Here is an 18,399-nt window from a genome sequence, read left to right as displayed (position 1 = left end):
CTAAAACAAGTTAAGTGCGGTGACTTGCGATGACATCAATGACAAACAAAGTGTTCTCGTTTCCCCTTCAGGGATGGAGGGATGGCGACGTCTGCTTTGAACTCCTATCTCTGATCCCCCTATTCCCTGCCTGCCCCGGTCCCTCCCAACACCACACTCAGCACTCAGTATAGCTGTACTTCTCATACTGTACAACGTAACTGACTGGCGTCAAATCGAATCAGGACCACATGATGTGGAGGTATTTCTCTCTGTTTATCATTTCATGATGTAATTTTAAGACAAATCCACATTTTAAGACAAATCCACATTTTAAGACAAATCCAAATCATGTGCAAATAAGTGAATGAGGGCCTCAAAGAGAGGGAGTACAGTAGGAGAGGTTGGAGCTCTAGGATGGCCAGGCAGTTATTTTTTAAATACATGCCTTTGATAATGAGAGCATAAATAGGTCTGACTCCTACTGCCAATACTTTGTTTCTACTGAGTCACCTAGTACAGGATGTGGATATGATCCCGTTGTAGGTCCAAGGCAATCAAAGGCTGCTGAGTGCCCTCACTTGTTTTCTCATGCTCAGAGAAGAGCTTTTCAGTTGTATGGTTAGAAGGTACTGCAGTCTAGGACCTTGGATGTGTTTTTCTTCTGCTTCTGGACTTTGGACCCTCTAAGGTGTACCAACTAGTCAGCTGAGAGAGAGAAAAAGCGCTGAAGGTGGTGATGGCAAGAGAGGAGAGGAGTTCTGCTCATTTGTTGCACTTTGATCCAGATGTTTGTGCACTGCAAATACAGCAAACATCACAGGCAACCTGTGGATCTCAGTGTGACATTGTGATTAAGACATTGTTTTCAGTGACCAGGGAATTCATGGCAGATGTTGTTCCTTTTTGATCTTATTGATCTTTATTTAAGTGGCGGGACCTCATGGAAATGTTCAACTGATTACGGAAAACCAAAAAACTCTCCTCAAGTTCAACCTTTACATTTATTTCAAAAATTCAATTTCTGAGAATATGTTGACTAACATAAGAAAAATAGTGGCACAAGATGTGTAGCGGTGCTCAAAACTCCTGATGTGAATAAAGTCTGTTGTTCCAATCAGTTTTAAGCTGTTCAAGCGACCTTTTACCTTGCTTTACATGAGCTAATTTTCTCTCAGGTTATCCTAGCCCCATTTGTGTACATGTACAGTAGCAAGCCATAGCATTGACTGCTTTGATGTTATGTGGTTGCAACAGAGAAGTGACTGTACAGTATGTTATGTCATGGCCAGGTGACTGTGATACAGTGTCATAGTTTAATAGCACATGGACAGTGTTTACAGGCTACCATGCTAGTGACTGACTTTGCCTCTCCTGGCTGTACAGAACACATGATAAGGAATGGTACCCCTTCCCCCTTCCCTCTTCAAAAGGACCACAATGGATATAAGCTGTTAAGATTTATTGTGTTACCCTTGATGATTTTCTTAAATTGTATGTGGAGGAGTCACCAGCTGGAGTTCCCTTATGTATTTATTTGACAAATTGTTAAATAAATTAAATCTATCAAGTAACAGGGCTTTTCAGAATGTTGTTGCATGTGTCACTCTGTCGCTATCAAAATGCACTCTCATTCTCTCTCCCCTGTAGACCTGACTTTTTGACCCAAGTTAACCAGATTAGCCGGGTGGTTTGAGCCCAATGGAAAACTCTCCCTTAACTCCCCGACACAGGATTTATCCCACAGTATCATGGTGGTCTCTTAAATGATTGAAAGATCTATTTGCACTTATTGACCCAAGCCCCTACCCCGATCAGCAGTGAGTGTATAAACTGTAAAAGATAGACGTGTCATGTTCATGTTTCAGTTAGAGAGAGCTCAAGAGACAAAGAGAGTGAGAGAGCTTCTGACCAGGCTGTATACCAAGTGATGCAGTCAGAGTTAGCAAGTTATTTTCCTGGAGAGGATCTGTTGTGCCGCCCAAGGACAGCCCGGCTTAGCAGATGTGACAGATCTGTATCACCAGTCACAGCAGTCCTGTGCCCGTCCCACCAGATAGGCAGGCCATAGTGACTGGCTGGCATTTGGAGCTCGCCTGGCACTCGCCCTGCTCAGCTAGTTTGAAACTCTTTTTTTATTATGATTCCATATTGCCCCTCCTCCTGACCATATAATGTGTCATCTCCCTGCTAGGAACCCTGTGCCCTTGTTGCTTCATATAGCTTGGTTCTTGTGCACCAGCCATTGATAAGGCTATTGTTTCCGATAGCTAGCGTGCTTTCAAGTCCCTCTCACAAAACAGCCAGCTCCCTTTCATGTTGTTTTCCCAAGTCAAAGACAGACAGGCAGGCCTCCCCACACTGCAGGATCCAATTGGCTAATCAGTAATCTCTAACTTGCTGAGCCCAGCAGTCCTTCAGTTGGGGAGACTTTTAACACCCCTTCTTCTTCTTCTTCTGTTTCTTCTTCTTTCCTCCAGGATGCTTTCTTGTGGCGTTGGGGATTTAAAAGGGGAGAGTGTGGCTGTTATAGAGGCACCTTGGGAGAAGTGTTTGACTGAAGGGTCTTTCTGCCATGTTGTCCTCCTTTCTTGTCTCTTCTTCTCTGCCGCCACCTGCCCTTCCCTCCTCCTTCCCCTTCTCTTTTTTGTCTCTTCTCTACTCTTTCTGGAGAAACTGTTTGTCCTCTGCCTGGCTGATGAGGGGTGCCAGCGGGGGATACCAGGGACGGGGGACATAATCGTGCCACAGACACATGGCACTGTATTAAAACATTAGTACCACTTTATGACTTTATTTAGCACATGCCAAAGAAAATTGATTAGGTGACAGAGAAGGAACAAAAGAGGAATCATCCTCACCCTCCTTAGTGCCCTTTTCTCTTTTAAGCCAATCACGGCCATTCATGTCTGAACATTGGACGTCTCACCCTGTTGTGTTGCTTCACGTTGCAGTGTCCCAAGGTACAGTGCAACATATTCACACCCCTTGACTTTTTCAAAATGTTGTTGTGTTACACTAGTAGGATTTAAATTGATGTAATTGTATTTTTTTTGTCAACTATCTACACAGAATCCTCTGTAATAGCAAAGTGGAAGAAGAATTCTAACATTTGTAAAAAATATATATATTTACACACTACCGTTCAAAAGTTTGGTGTCACTTAGAAATTTCCTTGTTTTTGAAAGAAAAGCAAATTTTTTGTCCAGTAAAATAATATCAAATTGATCAGAAATACAGTGTAGTCATTGATAATGTTGTAAATGACTATTGTAGCTGGAAACGGCAGATTGTTTATGGAATATCTACAAAGGCGTACAGAGGCCCATTATCAGTAACCATCACTCCTGTGTTAAAATGGCACGTTGTGATAGCTAATCCAAGTTTATAATTTTAAAAGGATAATTTATCACTAGAAAACGCTTTTGCAATAATGTTAGCACAGCTGAAAACGGTGGTTCTGATTAAAGAAGCAATAAAACTGGCCTTCTTTAGACTAGTTGAGTATCTGGAGCATCTGCAGTTGTGGGTTCGATTACAGGCTCAAAATGTCCAGAAACAAAGAAATGTATTTTGAAACTCATCAGTCTATTCTTGTTCTGAGAAAGGAAGACTATTCCATGTGAGAAATTGGCAAGAAACTGAAGATCTCGTACAACACTGTGTAATACTCCCTTCACAAAACAGCTCAAACTGGCTCTAACCAGAATAGAAAGAGGAGTGGGAGGCCCCAGTGCACAACTGAGCAAGAGGACAAGTCCATTAGTGTCTAGTTTGAGAAACAGACTCTTCACAAGTCCTCAACTGGCAGCTTCATTAAATAGTACCTGCAAAACACCAGTCTCAACGTCAACAGTGAAGAGGCGACTCCGGGATCCTGGCCTTCTAGGCAGAGTTCCTCTGTCCAGTGTCTTTGTTCTTTTGCCCACCTTAATCTTTTCTTTTCATTGGCCAGTCTGAGATATGGCGTTTTCTTTGCAACACTGCGTAGAAGGCCAGCAAAAATGGATGTAGCAACTACAGATTGACCCTTTTTTTTATTAAGCAAGGCAGTTAAGAACAAATTCTTATTTACAATGACGGCCTACCGGGGAACAGTTGTTCAGGGGCAGAACAACAGTTTCTTACCTTGTCAGCTCGGGGATTCGATCCAGCAACTTTACTCGCCCAACACTCTAACCACTAGGCTACCTGCTGCCCTTTAAGTCTAACAAAAGTGTGTAAGTTTGAGCATGTGTCCATTAGGCATATGATAATATTTTACATCAGCATGAATTAGTTTGAACAATGAAAGCCCCACTTTTATTCCAAAGGCTTGGATCCGCACTATGCAGATGTTGCAAGAGCACATTTTTCAATGGCTGATATCATGGATGGTCAATCCTTGCACCTATAGCTCTGTCTATTAATATGTGAGTGGTTATATTTCTCCAGGCCTATCCCTCAGCTTTTTTACCAAAACAGAAGCGGGCGCCCATTTTGTTATTGTTTCATCTGTGGATTTGCTCTTTAAACAGCTGCATATTATCAGGATATCAAAGTGTCACGAAAAGGAAGGTAAATGCAGCATATGGCATTCCTTTTTCACATGTAAATAGCACTTTTTAGTAGTGCTCAAAGCATGCCATTCCATGAGCTCAGCATTTACTTTTCATCTCGAATCAATGAGTCCGATCAGTCCTCCATGACAACAAAATCATAAACAACAGAGTAGGGCTGGCTATTAAATCCTTAGTTTTGGGGTCATGCTCAGGTAAACAATTTGACTAATCTATACTTCCATATTTCCAAGTCCTATTCTTGAAGATTAAGAGGTATAACATTTATTGCAATGACTGGAATTATCATATACTTTGATTTTAATGTAAAGATATCATATTATTATATGTAGTAGAAAGAGATGGGTTAGAAGAAGCCTACATAACCAACCCATTAAGTAAAATTGAACACCCATATATATGGCCAGCTATGTAAACTTTAACATTGATTTATTCTCCAATAGATGTCATTCAATTGGTAACGTACATTTTTGTCTTCTTCTAATGCCTCAAGGGGAAAGTAATCTAAAAGTAACGGAATGTAATCAGATTACATTACTGAGTTTGGGTAATCCAAAAGTTACGTTACTGATTATAATTTTGGACAGGTAACTAGTAACTATAATGGATTATATTTAGAAAGTAACCTACCCAACCCTGCACATAACATTATGCAGCCACCATCATGCTTGAAAATATGGAGATTGCTACTCAGTAATGTGTTGTATTGCATTTTGTATTCAGGACAAAAAGTTAATTGCTTTACCACATTGCTGCAGTATTACTTTAGTGCCTTGCTGCGAACAGGATGCATGTTTTGGAATATGTTATTCTGTACAGGCTTTCTTCTTTTCACTGTGTCAATTAGATTACTATTGTGGTGTAACTACAATGTTGTTGATCCATCCTCAGTTTTATCTTATCATAGCCATTGAACTCTGTACAGTAACTGTTTAAAAGTCACCATTGGCCTCATTATGAAATCCCCAAGCGTTTTCCTTCCTCTCCGGCAACTGAGTTAGGAAGGATGCAAGTATCTTTGTAGGGACTGGATGTATTGATACACCATCCAAAGTGTAATTAATATCTTCACCATGTTCAAAGGGATATTCAGTGTCTGCTTTTTTATTTTTACCCATCTACCAATAGATATCCTTCTTTGCGAGGCATTGGAAATCCTCCCTGGTCTTTGTGGTTGAATCGGTGTTTGAAATTCATTGCTCAACTGAGGGACCTTACATATAATTGTATGTGTGGGGTATAGAGATGAGGTAGTCATTAGACTGAGTCCGTGCAACTTATGCGACTTGTTAAGCTAATTTTTGCTTCTGAACAAGGGGTTGAATACTTAATGACTCAAGACATTTCAGCTTTTAATTTGTAAATAATTTGTCAAGATTTTGAAAAACATAAATCAAATTTGACATTTTGAGGTATTGTGTGTAGGCCAGTGACAAAAAATATAAATGTAACCCATTTTAAATTCAGGCTGGAACACAGCAAAATATGGAAAAAGTCAAAGGGTGTGAGTACTTTCTGAAAGCACTCCACCATGGAAAGGTATGTAGGAGCTCAGCAATAGAACTTGAATGGTAAATGTTTAGGGGATCAAGAGAGATCACACTCTATAGGCCTAATCAAAATCAATCAAAGGTGTTATTGCTGTTATGAAAAACAACAACACTCCAACATCATGTGAGTCCAATCTCTTATACCAAAGGTCCATTGTGAAAATAAGTGCCAGGCCTCCTGTCTGCTTGGCTCAGCATGAGTAAAGACAAAAAATCCTCACGAGGCTTTGTTTTTTACATCAACTAAATGTAGCCCTCTGACTGCCTTGCTTTCTGCAAATGAGTAACCAGACACATGATGATGTGTTATTGTTGTTTTACCCGGGGCCCTGCGATCCCTGGGATCTGTGGTAACAGTGGATGGAGGCTGTTGATTCGTGTGTTGTGTGGCGCGGCATGTGATGCAATACCATATGATGGTCAAAGAGAAGAGGCAAGGCTGTGTCAGGAAGTGTGGTCCTATTTGTGCCTGTCTGCTTGAGCTCAGCCAGTAGCAGGCCCTCCCTCTTCTCACTGAAAAGACTGACCCACATGGTTGAATGAGAGGAGAGTTCTGCAAGTGGGAATGTGTTTGCAGACATTGCAAGAGGCAAACTGCTAGTCATCAGCCTTGGGCAAAGGGCAGTTATGCTCCCAGGACTACCTGACATGATGACTCCTTGCTGTCCCCAGTCCACCTGGCCGTGCTGCTGCTCCAGTTTCAACTGTTCTGCCTTATTATTATTCGACCATGCTGGTCATTTATGAACATTTTAACATCTTGGCCATGTTCTGTTATAATCTCCACCCGGCACAGCCAGAAGAGGACTGGCCACCCCACATAGCCTGGTTCCTCTCTTGGTTTCTTCCTAGGTTTTGGCCTTTCTAGGGAGTTTTTCCTAGCCACCGTGCTTCTACACCTGCATTGCTTGCTGTTTGGGGTTTTAGACTGGGTTTCTGTACAGCACTTTGAGATATCAGCTGATGTACGAAGGGCCATATAAATACATTTTATTTTTTTTTATTTTTTATTATGCTGCACTGCCTTTAAAAAGATGGAAACAATGATGCTGTGAGTGTGGTTTATAAGTGCCTGAAGTTGTATTAAATTGTAGCTCTTGATCCGGCTCTAGACAGTGTTTAAAAAAATCTTAGACATAGTCTTAAACAGTTTCTATTTAGAATCCACCATTACATTTCTGCTACCCAGCAGATTCTCTGCTGGAAGATCACTGAGGGGGTTCTCACGGTTTGGCGATTCCTAAGATTCCCAAGGACTTCTGGGTTATTATGTTGCATTCCTGAATAATGAATATAAATCCAGTTACCCAATTTCAGTCAAATTAAAAACACTTGCTGCTATACAACAAGTAAATTCACCATGATTGATTACATTCTTTGCCCAAAACAAATATAAACACTAGTGTGTTCCCTTCCCATTACGCAAGTGAAGAGAGAGTTGAACCCAAAAAGACAGTAGATATTATTTTACTTATTGTGTTTCTGATTGGGAGATTTTCTCTCTGTCTTGCCATTTCATTCAATCTCGCACCTAATTATTATAAGAGAATGGAATAACTCCTTTCCTCTCCCCGCTGCACCTCTACTTATTTAGATTTATTTTGCATATCAGACAGTGTAAAATGTCTCAGGTACTGTAGGTGTCTTAAAGGTTCATCTCAATATCAATCAATATTTCGGTGTAACAATTAAGTACCTTACTGTTACCTTATTGTTTTTGATTAAAATGGTCAAAAATTAATAAAAATAACTTTAGCAATTTCTCAAGCAATAATTTTTCTAGGACTTTCTGAGAGTGGATAGTCAGTTTAATATAATAGTTTGTTTAAACATTTACATGCTTTGTAAGAAGAAAGTTTCTCCTAATAATCAATACTGTTTACATGGACACATCTATAATCAGGCTACTGATGGGACGTTTGTTAAATGCAGAAAATACCCAATGAAAATAAACGTTTTACCACAGTGAACATTTTATTTTTGCGAATACTTTTTGATTCTGAGTTCGGAAATATAAAGTTTGTATGTGAAAGCTATTTATATGATGCATACTTTCAGTTGTTCCGAACTCACTGCTGGAACATGCACAGATCAAATACATAGCTGGAATACCGATTTAGCTGTTGAATCATTTGTCCTAATAATTTAAAAGATTGCTCAGAAAACCAGGTGTTTTAATCAGCGTATGGTTACTACAATTATGACCTTGCACTGATTTAAGATAAGTAGAGTAAGGTGTTTACATGACTAGGGTTGCACATTTTGGGGAATATTCAGAGGTGGAAACTTTTAGTGGGAATTAATGGGAATATGGGAATTAACAGGAATATATGCACATTTATATTAATACCATTTAAATGTAGATGTTTTTTGCATTGGATATTTTTACCATGTGGAGACAGAAACATACATCTTTTACCTTATCATAAGTAGACATAATTGCAAATTATTAAATCCTTCCAACAAAACAATTGAGTTACTTTATTAAAATGAGTTGACTCTAAACATGGGATGATTTCACTGAACAACAAAAGAGGGAGTATTGGGGAATATTGGGAATATTGAATGATCCCCAATGATCCATCGCATCTCCTAAAAATGTTTTAAACATACATCTATAAAATGATACCGTAAATTACGGACTATAAGCCGCTACTGTTTTCCCACGCTTTGAACCTCGCGGTTTATACAATGACGCGGCTAATTTATGGATTTTTCCCGCTTTCACAAGATTCATGCCGCTAAAAAACTGAGCACTGTCACATAATGTGACGTAAATCGAGTGCGCTCAAACTTCCCATCATTCTGATTACGGTAGTCATTTTGTCACCCTCATCATGGCAAAGAAAAGCAGATGGCCCAAACTAGAAAATGAGCTTGAAGACTGGGAGAGCAGACGGCCGAGGTGTTTCAACTGTGCAGATCCGGCTGAACGACAAAACAATCGCCACCGCAATGAAGTTTGAGGACTTTAGAGGTGGACCATCGTGGTGTCTAAGATTTATGATACGTAAAGGCCTGTCCATCAGGGTATGGACGAGTCTGTGTCAGCAGCTCCCTCCCGACTACGAGGAAAAAGTTTCAAACTTCCGCAAATTCACTGATGCATTCCATCGGCCCGCACGACATCATAAATATGGATGAGATTCCTCTGACGTTTGACCTGCCTCTCACTCGGACTGTCAACAGGAAAGGCGAATCATCCGTCACGCTGAAAACAACTGGGCATGAAAAAACGCACTTCACCTGTGTTCTGAGCTGCACGGCATCGGGAGAAAAGCTTCCTTTTAAACACATGACGATGCCAAAAGAAAACTTCCAGAGAGGAATTGTTATGAAAGTCAACAAGAAAGGATGGATGACGGAAGGCCTAATGCATGAATGGCATACGGAGTGTTACGGCAAGCGACCGGGAGGATTCTTTCACAAGAACAAGGCATTGCTCGTGTTGGACAGCATGAGGGCCCACATAACAGATTCTGTGAAAGAAGCCATCAAGAGGACAAACTCAATTCCAGCTGTGATTCCTGGGGGCACAACAAAGTATTTGCAGCCACTGGACATCAGTGTAAATCGTGCATTTAAGGTGGCGCTCCGTGTTCAGTGGGAGGCTTGGATGACAAGTGGGGAGAAATCCTTCACTAAAACGGGCCGCGTGCGAAGAGCAACTTATGGTCAAGTCTGCCAGTGGGTCCTGACAGCGTGGAGCATTGTCAAAAAATCCACTATCATCAACGGGTTTCGAAAGGCTGGACTGCTGCGTGTTGAAGAGGGCAGCATGAGCTCAGCGGGGAATTTGCCTCCGGATGAAAGTGACGAGAGCGACAATGAAAACGATCCAACATCGGATGAAGCAATTCTGAGGCTATTCAACTCCGACACCGAAGGAGATGACTTCAGTGGTTTCAGTGCACAGGAGGAGGAAGATAGTGACCAATGACTTTCTTGGTAGGCTACTGTTTACTGCTATTTTTTACATTTTTGTTACAAACCGTGTTTTGTTAAAGCCTATTTATTTTTCTTACAAGCCGTGTTTTGTTTAAAAGCCTATTTATTTTTGTTACAAGCCGTGTTTCGTTAAAGCCTATTTATTTTTGTTACAAGCCGTGTTTCTTTTAAAACCTATTTATTTTTGTTACAAGCCGTGTTTCGTTAAAGCCTATTTATTTTTGTTACAAGCCGTGTTTCTTTTAAAACCTATTTGTTTTTGTTACAAGCCAGGTTTCGTTTAAAGGCCTATTAATTTTTGTAACAAGCCGTGTTTCGTTTAAAAGCCTATTTATTTTTGTTACAAGCCGTGTTTCGTTTAAAAGCCTATTTATTTTTGTTACAAGCCGTGTTTCGTTTAAAAGCCTATTTATTTTTGTTACAAGCCGTGTTTCGTTTAAAGGCTGTGTAAAGTTAATTTGTTTCAATCTACCGGTAGGCACCTGCGGCTTATAGACATGTGCGGCATATTTATGTACAAAATACATATTTCTTTTAAATTCAGTGGGTGCGGCTTATATTCAGGTGCTCTTAATAGTCCAGAAATTACGGTAGTCTAGAAACAAAGGCTTTAGTTGTCTTCCTCTCAGGCTTCCATGTCTTCTCCCTGGACCTCCTCAATGTCCACCTCTTGAACATCAGACTGAGGGCTCATCTTCACTGTCACTTTCCAACCTTGTTGAGATGGCTCATTGTCAGGCTCAAAAAGCCTCAAATTTGCCCAGCTGGCCACCAAACTTTCAACCCTTTTATTGGTCAGCCTGTTGCGTGCTTTGGTGTGTGTGTTCCCAAACAAGGACAAGTTGCGCTCTGAGGTGGCTGATGTTGGCGGGATTTGGAGGATGATGGAAGCAACAGAGGAAAGAGCCTCCTGTCCACAAAGTCCCTTCCACCAGGTGGCTGATGAGATATGTTGGCACAACTGTCATATTTCTTCTCCATCCCAAAGCCCTTGCTTGGAAGTGTACTTCGCCAGACTGCCAAGAACCTTGCCCTCATCCAGGCCAAGGTGGCGAGACAGCATACTTGGGGCCTAACATGTATGCTGTGGCGTGTATGGCCTTCAGACAGAATTCTTCATGCTTTTTGATGTATTTCAGATCTGCAGTTTCCTCTGCATGGAGCAGCAGTGAAGTGGGCAGGGCAGTACGGATTTCTTGTCTCTGCAAGCAGTCTGAACATCAGACAGGATGGCATTGTCTCCTGAAATCCGTACAATGGCTACTGCTATAGGTTTCAGAAGTTTCAGGCTGCTTACCACTCTCTCCCAAAATACATCATCCAGGAGGATCCTCTTGATGGGGCTGTCCATATCATCAGACTGTGATATTGCCATTTCTTGGAGAGACTCCTTCCCCTCCAGGATTCTGTCAAACATGATGACAACACCACCCCAACAGGTGTTGCTGGGCAGCTTCAATGTGGTGCTCTTATTCTTCTCACTTGGCTTGGTGAGGTAGATTTCTGCTATACTCTTCACCTAGACCCTTCACATACCTAACCATTTCCTTGGCTCTCTTGTAGAGTGTATCCATTGTTGTCAGTGCCATGATGTCCTTGAGGAGCAGATTCAATGCATGAGCACCACAGCCAATCGGTGGGATGTGAGGGTAGGACTCCTCCACTTTAGACCAAGCAGCCTTCATGTTTGCAGCATTGTCTGTCACCAGTGCAAATACCTTCTGTGGTCCAAGATCACTGATGACTGCTTTCAGCTCATCTACAATGTAGAGACCGGTGTGTCTGTTGTCCCTTGTGTCTGTGCTCTTGTAGAATACTGGTTGAGGGGTGGAGATGATGTTCTTAATTATTCCTTGCCCACGAACATTCGACCACCCATCAGAGATGATTGCAATACAGTCTGCTTTCTCTATGATTTGCTTGACCTTCACCTGAACTCTGTTGAACTCTGCATCCAGCAAATGAGTAGATAAAGCATGTCTGGATGGAAGGGAGTATGCTGGGCGAAGAACATTCAAAAATCTCTTCCAATACACATTGTTTGTGATCATCAGTGGTGAACCAGTTGCATACACAGCTCGAGCAAGACATTAATTTACATTTCTCTGACTATGTTCCTCCATTGAGTCAAAAAAAACTTCTGATTCCAGGGGGAGCATAAGCTGTTGCTATCAATAAGGTGTCTACTTTAATTAGATGTGAACATGTTGAATCAGAGGGACTTTTGTCAGAGGTTGCTTGTTGTGAGGACTGAGGGAACTTTACGAACTTGGCCAGGTGATTCTGCATTTTTGTTGCATTCTTCACAGCTTTTTGTTGCAAATGTACACAGCTTTTCCTTCTACATTATCTGCAGTGAAATGTCTCCACACATCAGATAGTTGCCCTGGCATTTTCCTGTGAAGATTCAAATTTCTTTTGTAAAAAAAATAAAAATAAAATTCCATGTACAGATAAATAGTTAAGCATTTTTTAAATGAAACATGTATGGGAACAGGTGAATTAACACTCGGTTAGCAGGCTCAAGCAAGCTAAAACCCACATGGTAGCAAAAACTAACTAGAAGAAATTGTTAACAAGTTACAAATTATTTAAACCCACTTTGCTGTTGTCTACTATTTACAAGTTAACAAGAAATCATGTATGTCATTTAAAAAATATTCACCCCACCCAGTATTGTAATCAAAACTTACCAGAAAGCATGTAGTCCTTGGCTCAGACAGTGTAGTAGTGTAGGCTCAATAGCATCTCATTAGGGTGCATGGTCTTGAGAATCAGCTGTACATGTGATGGAAGAGTGCACTGTGCATGCAGAGGGTTGCAATTCCATTGAATTGGGGATAGTTTAACCAAAATATGCCACAAGACCTAGAATTGCCTTATGTGTATCCCACAAAAAAAGGTGCACTGTTATAATCTAACTTTTTTGATGAATTCGAGCAAAATTCCCCAAATTCCCAGGCTTAACTTCCCATGGAAAATTTACCGGAATGTTTCCGACCCTTTGCAACCCTATACATGACTAATGCCATACTCGGCCTTCTTCCATATTCAGTATAATATCGAACTATTAGTGTGCATGTAAACATACTCAGTGTTTTGAGTGGGGAGGGGAAAAATGAAAATGAGCTGTTATTGGCAGAGAGGTTTGGAACAATCTTTATTATTGGTTTATGCTCGCTTCGAGGCAAGCAACATTGAAGCATGCATGAGAGCATCAGCTGTTCCGGACGACTGTGTGATCACACTCTCCGTAGAGGGAGATATAAGACTCCAGCTTCAGAGATTTTTGCAAGTCATTACAGTCATTGGCAGCAGAGAACTGGATGGAAATTCAGCCAAAGGAAGTGTTGGCTTTGGGGATGACCAGTGCAAAATACCTGCTGGAGCCCGTGCTACGGGTGGATGTTGCTATGGTGACCAGTGAGCTGACATAAGGTGGGGCTTTACCTAGCAAAGACTTAGAGATGACCTGGAGCCAGTGGGTTTGGTGACGGATATTTAGTGAGGGCCAGCCAACAAGAGCATAGAGGTCGCAGTGGTGGGTAGTATATGGGGCTTTGGTGATAAAACGGATGACACTGTGATAGACAACATCCAGTTTGCTGAGTAGAGTGTTGGGGGCTATTTTGTAAATGACGTCGCCGAAGTCAAGGATCGGTAGGATAGTCAGTTTTCCGAGGGTATGTTTGGCAGCATGAGTGAAGGAGGCTTTGTTGCGAAAAAGGAAGCTGATTCTAGATTTAATTTTAGAGAGATGCTTAATGTGAGTCTGGAAGGAGAGTTTATAGTCTAACCAGACACCTAGGTATTTGTCCACATATTCTAGGTCAGAACCGTCCAGAGTAGTGATGCTAGTCGGGCAGGAGGGTGCGGGCAGCAATCGTTTGAAGAGCATGCACTTAGTTTTACTAGCATTTAAAAGCAGTTGGAGGCCACAGAAGGAGAGTTGTATGGAGTTGAAGCTTGTTTGGAAGTTTGTTAGCACAGTGTCCAAAGAAGGGCCAGATGTATACAGAATGGTGTCGTCTGCGTAGAGATAGATCAGAGAATCACCAGCAGCAAGAGCAGGCCGAAAATTGAACCCTGCTGCACCCCCATAGAGACTGCCAGAGGTCCAGACAACAGGCCCTCCGATTTGACACACTGAACTATATGAGAAGTAGTTGGTGAACCAGGTGAGGCCAAGGCTGTTGAGTCTGCCGATACGAATGCAGTGATTAAAAGAGTGCCAGACGGATTACCAGGACGTGTACTCAAAGCATTCCACGACCAACTGCCAAGTGTCTTCACTGACATTTTCAACCTTCCCCTGACCGAGTCTGTAATACCTACGTGTTTCAAGCAGACCACCATAATTCCTGTGCCCAAGGAAGTGAAGGTAACCTGCCTAAATGATTACCACCCCATAGCATTCACGTCAATAACCATGAAGTGCTTTGAAAGCTAGTCATGGCTCACATCAACACCATCATCCCGGAAACCCTAGACCCACTCCAATTTGCATACTGCCCCAACAGATCCACAGACGTCACAATCTCAATTGCACTCCACACTGCCCTTTCCCACCTAGACAAAAGGAACACCTATGTGAGAATGCTGTTCATTGACTACAGCTCAGCGTTCAACACCATAGTGCCCACAAAGCTCATCACTAAGCTAAGGACCCTGGGACTAAACAGCTCCCTCTGCAACTGGATCCTGGACTTCCTTATGGGCAGCCCCCTTGCAACAACACATCTGCCACACTGATCCTCAACACTGGGACCCCTCAGGGGTGCATTCTTAGTTCTGTCCTGTACTCCCTGTTCACCCACGACTGATGACACAACAGTTGCAGGCCTGATCACCAACAACGATGAGACAGCCTACAGGGAGGAGGTCAGAGACCAGTGCCAGGACAACAACCTCTCCCTCAATGTGAGCAACAAAGGAGCTGATCGTGGACTATAGGAAAAGGCGTATAGTGGACCATGTCGAGAGCTTCAAGTTCCTTGGTGTCCACATCACCAATGAACTATCATGGTCTAAAGACACCAAGACAGTTACGTAAAGGGCACGACAACAACTTTTCCCCCTCAGGAGACTGAAAATATTTGTCATGGGTCCCCAGATCCTCAGAAAGTTATACAGCTACACCATCGAGAGTATCCTGATCAGTTGCAACACCGCCTGGTATGGCAACTGATCGGCATCTGACCATAAGGCGCTACTGAGGATAGTGCATATAGCCCAGAACATCACTGGGGCCAAGCTTCCTGCCATCCAGAACCTATTTACAGTGTCAAAGGAAGGCCCCAAAAATTGTCAAGACTCCAGTCACCCAGTCATAGACTGTTCTCTTTGCTACCGCACGGCAAGCGGTACCAGAGCACCAAGTCCAGAACCAAAAGGCTCCTCAACAGCTTCTAGCCTCAAGCCATAAGATTGCTGAACAATTAATCAAAAGGCCTTTTGGACTATTTACATTGACCCCCCCTGTTTTTACACTGCTGCTATGCGCTGACTATTATCTATGCGTAGTCACTCATACCTACATGTACAAATGACCTCAAGTAACCCGTACCCCCGCACATTGACTCGGTACCGGTACTCCCTGTCTATAGCCTCGTTATTGTTATTTTATTGTGTTACTTTTTTATTTTATTTTTTACTTTATTTTATTTAGTCAATCTTTTATTAACTCTTTCTTGAACTGCATTGTTGGTTAATGGCTTGTAAGTAAGCATTTCACAATATGTGGTCATCAAGACAAAGGGTGGCTACTTTGAAGAATCTCAAATATAAAATAGATTTTAATTTGTTTAACACGTTTTTGGTTACTACATAATTCCATGTGTGTTATTTCATAGTTTTGATGTCTTCACTATTATTCTACAATGTAGAAAATAGTAAAAATAAAGAAAAACCCTGGAATTTGTAGGTGTGTCCAAACTTTTGACTGGTATTTTATGCGTATATACTGTTTAAGTCTGACAGAATTGGTGTAACTGAAGCAGGTTTGTAGGCCTCCTTGCTCGCACACGCTTTTTCAGTTCTGCCCACAAGTTTTCTATGGGATTGAGGTCAGGGCGTTGTGATGGCCACTCCAATACCTTGACTTTGTTGTCCTTAAGCCATTTTCCACAACTTTGGAAGTATGCTTTCTGTCATTGTCCATTTGGAAGACCCATTTGCGACCAAGCTTTAACTTCATGAAGATGTAGCTTCAATATATGCACATCATTTTCATGATGCCATCTATTTTGTGAAGTGCAGTAGTCCCTCCTGCAGCAAAGCACCCCCACAACATGATGCTGCATGCCCGTGCTTCACGGTTGGGATGGTGTTCTTTGGCTTGGAAGCCTCCCCCTTTTTCCTCCAAACATAACAATGGTCATTATGGCCAAACAGTTATATTTTTGTTTCATCAGACCAGAGGACATTTCTCCAAAAAGTACGATCTTTGTCCCCATGTGCAGTTGCAAACTGTAGTCTGCTTTTTTTATGGTGGTTTTGGAGCAGTGGCTTTTTCCTTGCTTAGCGGCCTTTCAGGTTATGTTGATATCGGACTCGTTTTACTGTGGATATAGATACTTTTGTACCTGTTTCCTCCAGCATCTTCACAAGGTCCTTTGCTGTTGTTCTGGGATTGATTTGCACTTTTCTTTTCTGAGCGGTATGACGGCTGCGTGGTCCCATGGTGTTTATACTTGCGTTCTATTGTTTTTACAGATGAACGTGGTACCTTCAGGCATTTGGAAATTGCTCCCAAGGATAAACCAGGCTTGTGGAGGTCTACAATTTTTTTGCTGAGGTCTTGGCTGATTTCTTTTGATTTTCCTATCATGTCAAGCAAAATAGGCACTGAGTTTGAAGGTAAGCCTTGAAATACATCCACAGGTACACCTTTAATTGACTCAAATTATATCAATTAGCCTATCAGATGCTTCTAAAGCCATGACATAATTTTCTGGAAGCTTTTTCCAAGCTGTTTAGTGTATGTAAACTTCTGACCCACTGGAATTGTGATACAGTGAATTATAATTGAAATAATCTGTCTGTAAAAAATTGTTGGAAAAGTTATATATATATAAAAAAACACAGGAAATCACGGTTTTGATAGCACTGTGCCTTTAGGGTCATGTGAGAAGATCCATGGCACAGTTCCTTTCTAGAGTGGATCATTCTGTGTGATAATGCTCTTGACTGCCATTGTGTTACCATAGCGGTATGTTTCAAGCCCATCTCCCATCTCCCCTAAACTGGTCCATAGGCAGATCCAGACCCTGCTGCATGATGGGGCCAGGAAATAACCTCAGCATGAGGGAATGTGTTATCACTTTTTTCCAGGCCATTCCTCATACAGTAGGTCACCCAGTAACATGACTTGGAGATAAGGTGCTGCAGCATTGGACATGTTCTCTAATCAGGGAGACTGAAACATTTTTGCTGTGGTGGCCAGGATAGCCACTCCTCTCTCTCTCTCTTTTTGTTTCAATGCAGAGTTCTGTCAAAGCATGATAATGAGGCAGAACTTGTATACATGTGTAAAGACCGACTGACTTTTGCAATGGTCAACAAATGTTTGTCTACATACAATCTGAAACCCGCCCGGGGTCTGTGCAAAATCAAAGCAGGAATGAAAACAGGTCACAGAAATGTGAAGTGCGGTTAGAATTGCTAAACAAGCCATATTGTCAAAATCCATCAACTTGATAGACATTTGCTGACCATGACTCCAAGCACTCACTGTGATTGTAATAGCTTCCAAATTCCAGCTACAACAAGATGGTGATTGGAGACAGTCTCAACATTTTCTAATTCCTTTGTTACAAACTTAAAAACACACTATTTACTGGTTGATTGATCTGATCCACTATGTTGATCTACTGATTGTCATAGCCATTCTACTGATGGATTCTGAGAGATTTTATTGGAAACTCAAGCTCAAGTAACCTAACAGTATAATTCAAACTTCAAGGTGGCAGAAACATGAGACAGTCACACTTCCAGACTGTGCGTATGCACGTGCATGCTTATGTGTTGGACTCTCAGCTCTTGGAGGCTGTTCCTGACCCCTTATTTGGAGGTTGGAGGGGAGGTTGGTCTGCATCCCTTGCACAGCCCCCACTGCTGGGTAACCAAAGGCAGATGGTACCTGTTACAGACACAGGACTGCTTGTTTTCCCTTGTTTCAATTGAACCCTGGCTGCCGTTAGTCAGAGAGAGGAGAAGAAGCCTAGAGCAGACGTCTGGGTCTGGGGCCGGACTGGGGACTGGGGTTCTGTGGAGGCTATTGAGGCACGCATGAAGAATGACTCACATCGGGGGAACACAGCAGTCAGCCTGTCAACTGTTAGGATCCGCTTGGCCAACAATAC

General features: G+C 41.9%; 1 protein-coding gene across 2 annotated transcripts in view; it reads left to right on the top strand.

Annotated features, from left to right (window-relative positions):
* LOC118395861 (G1/S-specific cyclin-D2-like) overlaps positions 1 to 18,399 on the top strand; it is a 282,011-nt gene that overhangs the window by 100,648 nt on the left and 162,964 nt on the right. Inside the window, exon 2 of one of the 2 annotated variants that reach the window (XM_052466070.1) lies at positions 16,751 to 16,894. The exons of the other annotated variant lie outside the window; for it this stretch is intronic. The gene's annotated coding sequence lies outside the window, so the exon portion shown is untranslated. The remainder of the gene's footprint in view (positions 1 to 16,750; positions 16,895 to 18,399) is intronic. 2 annotated transcript variants of the gene reach the window in all.

The sequence above is a fragment of the Oncorhynchus keta genome, chromosome 17, assembly GCF_023373465.1.
Source record: "Oncorhynchus keta strain PuntledgeMale-10-30-2019 chromosome 17, Oket_V2, whole genome shotgun sequence".
Taxonomy (NCBI): Eukaryota; Metazoa; Chordata; class Actinopteri; order Salmoniformes; family Salmonidae; genus Oncorhynchus; species Oncorhynchus keta.
The sequence above is the reverse complement of the archived record's forward strand: the minus strand, read 5'-3'. Positions and strand labels throughout refer to the sequence as shown.